Source organism: Triticum aestivum, chromosome 2B (assembly GCF_018294505.1).
Source record: "Triticum aestivum cultivar Chinese Spring chromosome 2B, IWGSC CS RefSeq v2.1, whole genome shotgun sequence".
NCBI lineage: Eukaryota > Viridiplantae > Streptophyta > Magnoliopsida > Poales > Poaceae > Triticum > Triticum aestivum.
In genome coordinates this window covers 39,608,805-39,619,694 of record NC_057798.1, presented here as the reverse complement: position 1 = coordinate 39,619,694, position 10,890 = coordinate 39,608,805, and positions in this window count along the sequence as shown.

Here is a 10,890-nt window from a genome sequence, read left to right as displayed (position 1 = left end):
GAGAAGGAACCCTCACAGGATCATAGCTGAAGTGAGATCCCCGAAGATACTGCCAGGTATTGGAGAACCTGCCGCCCTCTAACGCAACCATGTAGCGATGGACGTGCTCGTCCTCCTCCCTGACACGGCGACATACCACCTCCGGCTTGGCCGGGTCCCTCCGCACCGAAACTGACCCACGCGAACGCCACCAAACGAGATCAGGGTCGACGATGGGACCCGGGGCCGGGTTCCTAATCAAGCGGCGCGCCCCTCTAGGCAGCACCTCCCAGTGCCAGCCCGGCGGAGCCCAGTCCCGGACATGGGTCGGCTGGACGTCGTCGCGGACGGGTCGACGGCGAGGATGCGGGCCGGGCATCGTCGAGAACAAATACTAGCTATATGCCCGCAAAAAGTAACATTTTTTTAATGATTGGCTTTTGATAACTAAAATTTCTAACATTTCTACTATTTCCAAAATCTATATACTATTTCATACTAATTAATTAAGCATCTAACACTAAAAACAGAAAACATATTAAACACTATTTCATACTAATTAAGCATCTATATACTATTTCATACTAATTAAGCATCTAACATTATATAAAAAATTTCCATACTAATTAAACACTAATTATATCCATCTAACATGCATTCATACATACATAATAGTGAAAAAATAATAATCTAAATAATCTAAACTAATTCATACATATGTGTGTGTGTGTGTTCATCATGCTTGTGTGTGTGTGCATGGGCTCGGGGAGGGGCGGCGCCCATGGTGGCCGCCGGGGGCGAGGAAGAGGGTTAGAGGGGGAGAGCTCACAGCGGGGCGACGGTGACGGCGAGGCGACGGCGACGGCGAGGCGACGACCGGGGCGGTGACGGGCCGGAGCGGCGACGCGGGGACGACGCGACGGGGACGGGCCCGGGGCGGCGACGGAGACGAGGGCGGCAACGGGACGGGGGCGGCGACGGGGACGGGGGCGGCGACGGAGACGAGGGCGGCGACGGGGACGGGGGCGGCGACGGCGACGGAGACGATGGAAAACAGAGGAAGAAACAGAGGGAGAGTGAAAATTTCGCAAGTGTTGTTTATATAGGAGGCACCTTTAGTATCGGTTGGAGCCACCAACCGGTACTAAAGGCCAGTTTTTGCCAGCCCAAGCGGCGGGAAGCGACCCCCTTTAGTACCGGTTGGAGCCACCAACCGGTACTAAAGGCCCCCCTTTAGTACCGGTTGGTGGCTCCAACAGGTACTAAAGGCCTCGCGCTGCCACCCCAAAGTTTAGTCCCACCTCGCCGGGCGAAGGGCAGCCGCACTGGTTTATAAACCCAGCCGCGGCTACCACTTCGAACTCCTCTGTATAGCAGGCTTGTGGGCCTAAAATCTACGCGCTGCCCTGTGAGTCTGCTGGGCCTTTAAGGCCTGTAGTTACACACCTGCGGCCTCTCAGGCCCACAGGGCAGCGCCCCAATTTTTTTATAGTTTTTTTCTTTTCTGCTTTATTTTCTTCTATTTATTTTTGCATAGTTTTTTGTATAGTTTTTTCTTTTCTGTTATATTTATTTTCTTCTATTTATTTGTGAGTAGTTTTTCATCTAGTTTGCCAAAATTCAACATTCTCAGAGTTCATTTTGTAGTGATTTTCAATTTCACAGTCATTTTGTAAACGATTAAAAAATAGTAAATATTTTTTTTTCTTTTCTGCCTAATTTTTTCTTCTATTTATTTCTGAGTAGTTTTTTCTTTTCTGCTACATTTATTTTCTTCTATTTATTTTTGAGTAGTTTTTTTATATAGTTTTTTTCTTTTCAGCTATAGTTTTTCTTTGTTTTCTGCAAAACTTGATGGTCAAAGTCTGGAGTTATAACTTAAAAAAAAATGTCGACGTGCAATTAGTTTTTGCCATAATAGAAGAAGTCCGGAGTTGTAATAAGTTATTAAAAATAAAAAAGAGGTGCAATGCTCGTTAATTTGCTTGAAGCCTTTCGGAATAGTGTAAACTGCATTGGGCATAGCTCCGTGCAGTCTACCGTATTCCTGAAGGCTTGAAGCTAAGCAACGTGAGCATTGATCCTCTTCTTCATCGTCTCTGCACTCAGGGCTTATAAACCGCTCCTAGTCCCTCTCACTTCGCGAGGTGGGACTAAAAAACAGCTTACGTCTGGTTCATCCATGAACCGGTACTAAAGGTCCTCGTGGGGCCCCAGCCTTACCTGACACAACCTTATTAGTACCGGTTCGTGGTACGAACCGGCACTAAATGGTGATGGTGGGGCCATAGCCTGACCGGAGGCTGACACAGCCTCTTTAGGTACAAAAAATTACAAACTTTCTGTTAGTGCCCGTAGTTTTCAAATTTGAATAGTTTAAATTTTGAATTATTTGAAATTAGTGTGAATTTGTTTGCACATAAAATTTCTTCGCGTTTCAAATGCCAAAACACATAACTACCCTAACTATTACAGAGACTCCCCTCTCGGTGCGAAACACAGAAGAAAGTGATGATAGCTAGTGAAGCCGATCACATCCCAGATCTTTGGGTGTGAAACTTTTTCTTCGCGTGTGTCCCTTTGCGCCGTAACCATGGAAAATCTTCATCATTTAACGGGATGCTCGGGTCAATATTCACTGTGAATGGAGCAATTTCATCAAACTTTTCATAATCTTCTGACTTGTCTGTCTTGTCATCCACTCCCACGATGTTTCTCTTCCCCGAAAGAACTATGTGCCGCTTTGGCTCATCGTACGATGCATTCACTTCCATATCTTTTCTTTTTCTTGGCTTGGTAGACATGTCCTTCACATAGAAAACCTGTGCCACATCATTGGCTAGGATGAATGGTTCGTCTGCATACGCAAGATTGTTGAGATCCACTATTGTCATTCCGTACTGCGGGTCTTCCGTTACCCCGCCTCGTGTCATGTTGACATATTTGCACTGAAACAAAGGGACCTTTAAACCACGTCGATAGTCAAGTTCCCATATGTCCTATATATAACCATAATATGTTTCCTTTCCCGTCTTGGTTTCTGCATCAAAGCGGACACCACTATTTTGGTTGGTGCTCTTCTTATCTTGGGCGATCGTGTAAAATGTATTACCATTTATCTCATACCCTTTGAAAGTCATTATATTCGAAGATGGTAACTGGGACAGCAAGTACATGTCATCTTCAATAGAGGTGTCATGCATGGTACGTGTCTGCAACCTTCTGGCGAAACTCCTGGTTTGTTCACGTGTAATCCAGTCATCAGACCGCTCCGGGTGTTTGGAGCGTAGCAAATTCTTGTGTTCATCCATATACGGAGCCACCAAGGCGGAATTCTATACTGTGTAGTGTGCTTCAGTGAGAGAATGTCCGTCCATACATATTATTTGTTCCCCTCCTAGCGTGCCTTTTCCATCCAGTCTACCCTTATGCCGCGATTCAGGAACACCAATCGGCTTAAGGTCAGGAATAAAGTCAATACAAAAATCAATGACCTCCTCATTTTGATGGCCCTTGGAGATGCTTCCTTCTGGCCTAGCACGGTTATGAACATATTTCTTTAAGACTCCCATGATCCTCTCAAAGGGGAACATATTGTGTAGAAATACAGGACCCAAAACGTTAATCTCTTCGCATAGGTGAACTAGGACGTGCGTCATGATGTTGAAGAAGGATGGTGGGAACACCAACTCGAAACTGACAAGACATTGCACCAAATCATTCTGTAACCTTGGTATGATTTCTGGATCGATTACCTTCTAAGAGATTGCATTGAGAAATGCACATAGCTTCACAATGGCTAATTGAACGTCTTCCGGTAGAAGCCCCCTCAATGCAACCGGAAGCAGTTGCGTCATAATCACGTGGCAGTCATGAGACTTTAGGTTCTGGAACTTTTTCTCTGCCATGTTTATTATTCCCTTTATATTCGACGAGAAGCCAGACGGTACCTTAATACTGAGCAGGCATTCAAAGAAGATTTCCTTCTCTTCTTTGGTAAGAGCGTAGCTTGCATGACCCTGATGTATGTCGTCTTCTCCGTGCATACGTTGCTGCTCCTCCCGTCCCTCAGGTGTATCTTTTGTCTTCCCATACACGCCCAAGAAGCCAAGCAAGGTCACGCAAAGATTCTTCGTCACGTGCATCACGTCGATTGCGGAGCGAACCTCTAGGTCTTTCCAATATGGCAGGTCCCAAAATATAGATTTCTTCTTCCACATGGGTGCGCGTCCGTCAGCGTCCTTTGGAACAGGTTGTCCGCCAGGACCCTTTCCAAATATCACCTTCAAATCCTTGACCATATCATGTACATCAGCACCAGTACGTTGGCGAGGCTTCGTCCGGTGATCCGCCTCACCTTTGAAATGCTTGCCTTTCTTTCTTACGGGATGCCTGCTCGGAAGAAATCGACGATGTCCCAGGTACACATTCTTCTTACAACTATTCAAATATATACTGTCGGTATCATCCAAACAGTGCGTGCATCCGCGGTATCCCTTGTTTGTCTGTCCTGAAAGGTTACTGAGAGCAGGCCAATCATTGATGGTCACGAACAGCAACGCCTTTAGGTCAAATTCTTCCCCCATGTGCTCATCCCACGCACGTACACCTGTTCCATTCCATAGTTGTAAGAGTTCTTCAACTAATGGCCTTAGGTACACATCAATGTCGTTGCCGGGTTGCTTATGGCCTTGGATGAGCACTGGCATCATAATGAACTTCCGCTTCATGCACAACCAAGGAGGAAGGTTATACAAACATAGAGTCACAGGCCAGGTGCTATGGTTGCTACTCTGCTCCCCAAAAGGATTAATGCCATCTGCGCTTAGACCAAACCATACGCTCCTTGCGTCATCTGCAAACTCCTTCCCGTACTTTCTTTCGATTTTCTCCACTGCGACCCGTCAGCGGGTACTCTCAACTTTCCGTCTTTCTTACGGTCTTCTCTGTGCCATCGCATCGCCTTGGCATGCTCTTTGTTTTGGATCAAACGTTTCAACCGTGGTATTATAGGAGAATACCACATCACCTTGGCAGGAATCTTCTTCCTGGGGCTCTTGCCCTCGACATCACCATGCTCATCGCGGCTGATCTTATAGCGCAATGCACCACATACCGGGCAAGCGTTCAAATCCTCGTACTCACTGCGGTAGAGGATGCAATCATTAGGGCATGCATGTATCTTCTGCACCTCTAACCCTAGAGGGCAGACAGCCTTCTTTGCTTCGTACGTACTCTCGGGCAATTCGTTGTCCTTTGGAAGCATATCCTTTATCATTACCAGCAACTTTCCAAATCCCTTGTCAGATACACCATTCTCTGCCTTCCATTGCAGCAATTCCAGTGTGATGCCCAGCTTTTTCTTGTCACCTACGCAATTCGGGTACAACAATTTTTTGTGATCCTCTAACATGCGCTGCAACTTCTTCTTCTCCAAATCACTTGCGTAGTTTCTCTTTGCATCAGCAATGGCCCGACCTCGATCATCAACGGGCTCATCTGATGCCTCTTCTTCAGCTTCTTCCCGCATTGCCGGCTCGGCTTCTTCCCGCATTACCGGCTCAGCTTCTTCCCCCATCGTTGTATCATCGTATTCAGGGAACCCATGGCCAAGATAGCTGTCGTCGTCCTCTTCTTCTTCATTGTCTTCCATCATAACCCCTCTTTCTCCGTGCTTGGTCCAAACATTATAGTGGGGCATGAAACCGGACTCAAACAAGTGGACGTGAATGGTTCTTGACGTAGAGTAATTGCGATCATTCTTACAGCCAACACGTGGACAAGGCATAAAACCATCCGCCCGCTTGTTTGCCTCAGCCGCAAGCAGAAAAGTATGCACGCCCTCAACAAACTGGGGAGAGCATCGGTCATCGTACATCCATTGCCGGCTCATCTTCATTACACAACACCGAATAGACCAAATTAATACAAGTTCATACATAAAGTTCATACAACACTTAAATGCAACAAACAAATAACTCTCTAGCTAAAGCATTTAAATGCAACAACAAATGCGATCAAGATCGCAACTAAGGTAACAATTGATCCAACAGCATAATGATACCAAGCCTCACTATCGATGGCATATTTTCTAATCTTTCTAATCTTCATGCACATTTTCTCCATCTTGATCTTGTGATCATCGACGACATCGGCAACATGCAACTCCAATTCCATCTTCTCCCCATCAATTCTTTTCAATTTTTCTTTCAAGTACTCGTTTTCTCTTTCAACTAAATTTAACCTCTCGACAATAGGGTCGATTGGAATTTCCGGTTCACATACCTCCTAGATAAAAATATCTATGTCAACTTGATGGGCATAATTTGTCATAAACACGAAATGCAACAAATAGTTTTAAAATAGAATATACCACATCCGAATCATAACAAGGACGAGGACCGACGGGGACGGATATCAAAACCATGGCACTATGTATAACAAACAACGTACGGGTAAGATAATTATTATACGAGTAACTATATATCCAAATCACACAAACATCATTTTTTATATAAAATTTCATGAACAAGAGGCTCACCATAAGGTGGTGCCGACGACGGGACGGTGCGGGCCATCGACGGTGGTTAGGACGGAGATTTAGAAGGCACTAAGTAAACCACACCTACATATGCAAACTGAGTGTTATTTTGACCTCAAATTGCATATAAATCAAATACTACCACATATAATTCCTCCCAAATTACTAAAACCCACAATTGATCACTATATAAACCAATGCAAGAGCTAATCTATCAATGAGAGATGAAAGGACAAATTTGCTAACCTTGGTGATCATTTGAATGGATGAGGGCCTGTAAATCTTGACAAATTTGGGGCAAATTTTGTGATGAACTCGAGAGGAAGAAGGGAAGAACAAAAGAGAGGGAGAGGGGAAAGGGGGAAGAACAGAGTGCGGGTGGACGAAGGATTTATATAGGACGACCTTTAGTACCGGTTCGTGCCACGAACCGGTACTAAAGGTGCTGGAAGGGCCCCACTCTGACAACATCCTGCCACCACTCTCATTAGTACCGGTTCGTGGCACGAACCGGTGCTAAAGGTTTGCCACGAACCGGTACTAAAGAGCTCCTCCCGGCTATCCGTTGGAACCGGCACTAATGGACACATAATGCCGGTTCTGTTACAAACCGGGACTAATGTGTCTCACATTTGACCCTTTTTCTACTAGTGTCAGGACCCCCTACCCTAGATCTTCTGGATTTGACTCCATCATGGCTGGCCCATACAGGTCCCTCTATGTAGTCGCAGCGGTGTGATAATGATGAGATTGGTTCCCGCGTGATCTACGCACCGGAACGGATTTTCATCTTCGACGGGAGCATATTCGGCACCAACTCAGCTGGTTACCTCGGCCAAGTCAAGGACTACACCCCATGTCAGATCTGTCATAGATGAGTGGGTGTCTTCATCAACATCAACTTTGATCTCAACGAAGATCATGGAGAAATTCGTCCATCGAGCTCAGAGGCTCAACATCAACATTGCCCTCATGTGACTGTACACAAATTTTTTGGTAGCGAATTTGTTTTCGCCCTTCCTCCTCCTCGAGCATCGCTTTGACAATTTCTTTGATCGAATTGTGCAGAATTGAGTTTACAACGGATCATAAAAGTTCATCGCATTCGTATGGCAGAATCTCCGGCAACCGCCGAATATAATGAGGCCCTATCCTATCTGGGCAGAAATCCACACATGTTTGGGGCGAGGAGTCCAGCGGTCAGATCACAAAACTACGTGAAGATCCGACATTCGTATCATGCGGAATTACTATGTCGACAACCCCACAAAATTTCGGCTCTATCAGACAATTCAAACTCCCGGGGCGGCTCAATCAATGCATCATGTTTTGAATCAGATTCTGCATGCAAACATTTTCAGAGAATTGTTTTCTAAGGTATTGTGTTTTCTTCTCAAACATGTGCCTACCAATTTGGAGCCTTTTCCAAGGTTCTCTTCACCGCGCACTGGTGTCAAACCGGTCCGACCTTATTGCTCCATGGATGCCGACATGCGCCAGCATCTCCGTGCCGTCGCGTCATCGACCCGAGATCAATCACATCACATTGCCAACTCGGACTAGCCAACCGGAAATTCGGCATCGCCAAGACCACAGCATGGACCGACACAGTGTGCGGGTCGTGCACGCCGGCATCGCCGCGCCGTTACTTCTTCAAGATAACGTCGTGCGCATTACAAACTCTGGCCTGCATCAGCATCAACGCGCCGTCGGTTCAAACTCAATGTATCAACAGATGACAGATGGCATGTGGGAGAAACTGAAAACTAAGGTGACTTTTCTTTTCTTCCATTCTTCTTTGGTTCTTAATGGGGGAAACTGAAAACTAAAGGTGACTTTTCTTTTCTATCATTCTTCTTTGGTTCTTAATGCTACCGTTTGGCTGAACAAATAAGTAAAATATAAGCAGACCAACATAAATACCGGATGATTTCCCCGGGAAAGTCATTAACCATTTAACAACATAATACTTGCCAAGATTTTCAATTGAAGTTCCTTGCCTCAATGTTTCTGACTCAAATTATTTTTAATTAAATAACTAGAAAGTAACGGGCATCCAATAGTTGTATGCGTAGTCCATTTGAAACACTAGAATCTGTAGGTAGTTTTAGCTGATGAAACAGAGGTGCACTCATTCTAAACTAATCATATCAACTTTATACATTTCATTCTCTCTTGACTTTCGGGTGACCCCGGGCGCCCGGGCATTGGGGGCCCCGGGCACCCGGACCCGGCCGAACCTAGCGGCCATCTCTCTTGTGCCTTTGGGCACCCAGACCATGGGAGCCCCGGGCACCCGGACTAATAGCAAGAAAAAAATCGGTGTCTTCTTCTTCCAGCGAAACCTAACACGGATTGGGAGAAAGGTGTATGGAAAAGATTTCAGTTCCACAATTCCAAAATCACAGCAACCCCTGTTAATAGTAAGGATGTTCCTAGGACAAAAAAGAAACCGAAAACTTTCTAAGTCGCCGAAGAACATCGTCTTTTTCTGTTTTTGTATCGATGGGGCTACCAACGTCATTATACATAATAGACAACCAATGTCCTGAAATAAACTTAGCAACTGATTGACATTAGTCCTCGCAAATCATAATGTGATCAACACCAAAATCATAACTCAGTGGCAATTGCACTTTCACCTTGGTTTTCACCCTAGAGCTCGAAACAGGGTGCTCGGGTATCACCACCATCGATATCCTTTATGTGCTGTCGCCACCTGTTTTGCACGATCCCAGTAGCTACACGCGATGCATATCTGCCGCCGCTGCACAATCATTTCTCTGTGTCAAGCCATTGTCCATAGTTCACATCTCCATGCCGAAGTCAACGACCGATCCAAAGAGAAACTCTCACATGAACCACTCGGCCGCCCCTACAATCTGCTTGTGCGGCCGTAGGCTGTAGTGGTCAATAAGGACCAACCCCAATGGCGTCTCCCAACTGTCCGTCAAGCTGCCGCATTAGCAGCCGCCAGTCAACCTATACAGACCTGATTTCACATCATTACCTTCCTGAAAGAAGACCTCCATAGTCCTTTTTGCGGAGCCATAGCCAATTTAACGTGCTGGCTGCAAAATTCAATTAAACTAATCACGTTGGTTATAGTTAGTTGGCTTAAAATATACATCCACACGCTATGTGTACGATACATCCTGTGATGCACCGTGAGATTCCGTTGACCTCGAGGAAGATAAAAAACCATCAATGCATGTCCGGCTGTTATTCTAGCTAGCAGCCTTGATGATTGTTTTCCTCCAACTTGGTTACATGCCTTACATAGTATAAAATTTTCCTTGTTCAAGATCCGGTGCTTACAGAGTTGTCCATGTACTTGGATGTACATAGATATATACTTGTCGGCGGCTACAAGCTAGCAGCCGCAGTTTTATTTGCATTGGGTTCGTGGGTCCATGCATGCGTGCACGTGTGGACTGTAGACGTCTCCCTCGGCTTGAATATTTCTTTCCCCCTCTCCAGCGGCCTTGTATAAGATCTACTGTGGTGACCACGCACCTAGCTTGGTTCGTCGACCAGTGAAAAAAAAAATGAGACCGGTTCTATTTCTTCATCAAGTTCACAACATGTCATGTGTCTCCGCAGATCCATTAACATTGCTATTCTCCAATATATACCCCCGATATTCTCTCCTTCAATATAATCATCGCCATGTCAAAACGGAAAAGAAACTTCTCCCCGGAGATCGAATGCACAACTTCTATCTCCACAAGATCAACATCGGCCTAGAACTCCAAAGGATTTTTTTTTGCATCGGCTATAATGTCATTACTTGAGAACCACACTCATTTTGGTTATAGTTGGTTGTCTTAAATATACATCTACATCTACGATACATCATGCAATGCACTGAGAGATTTCTCTGACCCCAAGAAGGATAAAAAAAAACATCCACGTCCGGCTGTCATTCTAGCATCCATGATGATTGTTTTTCTTAAAGTTGGTCACTCTATAGGTCAGTGTAAGTATAATTTTGTGTACGTTCAAGGTCCAGTAGTTGCAGAGCTGTCCATGCACGCGCGCATGTACGTACTTATATAAAAGTGTATATATATACATGCCGGCGGCTCCAACAGACACTACGAGCAGCCGCAGATGTATTTCCATTTGATTCGAATGTCTGCACATGGGGTAGACGTCTCTCTCATAGTCTCATGCGATATGCCGTGTATGTCTGCTCAGCACCAGTGGATTCAGCAAACATAACTATGGCAGAATGAACGTGCATGTTCCTTCAGATTTTGTATTTACCTTAGGGAATACATACGAGCAACAAACATTTGTTATTGTCATCTATGCTAACGGTTAACTGAATTTCGTATTACATGCCATGGTTTTAAATTTCAGTTTCA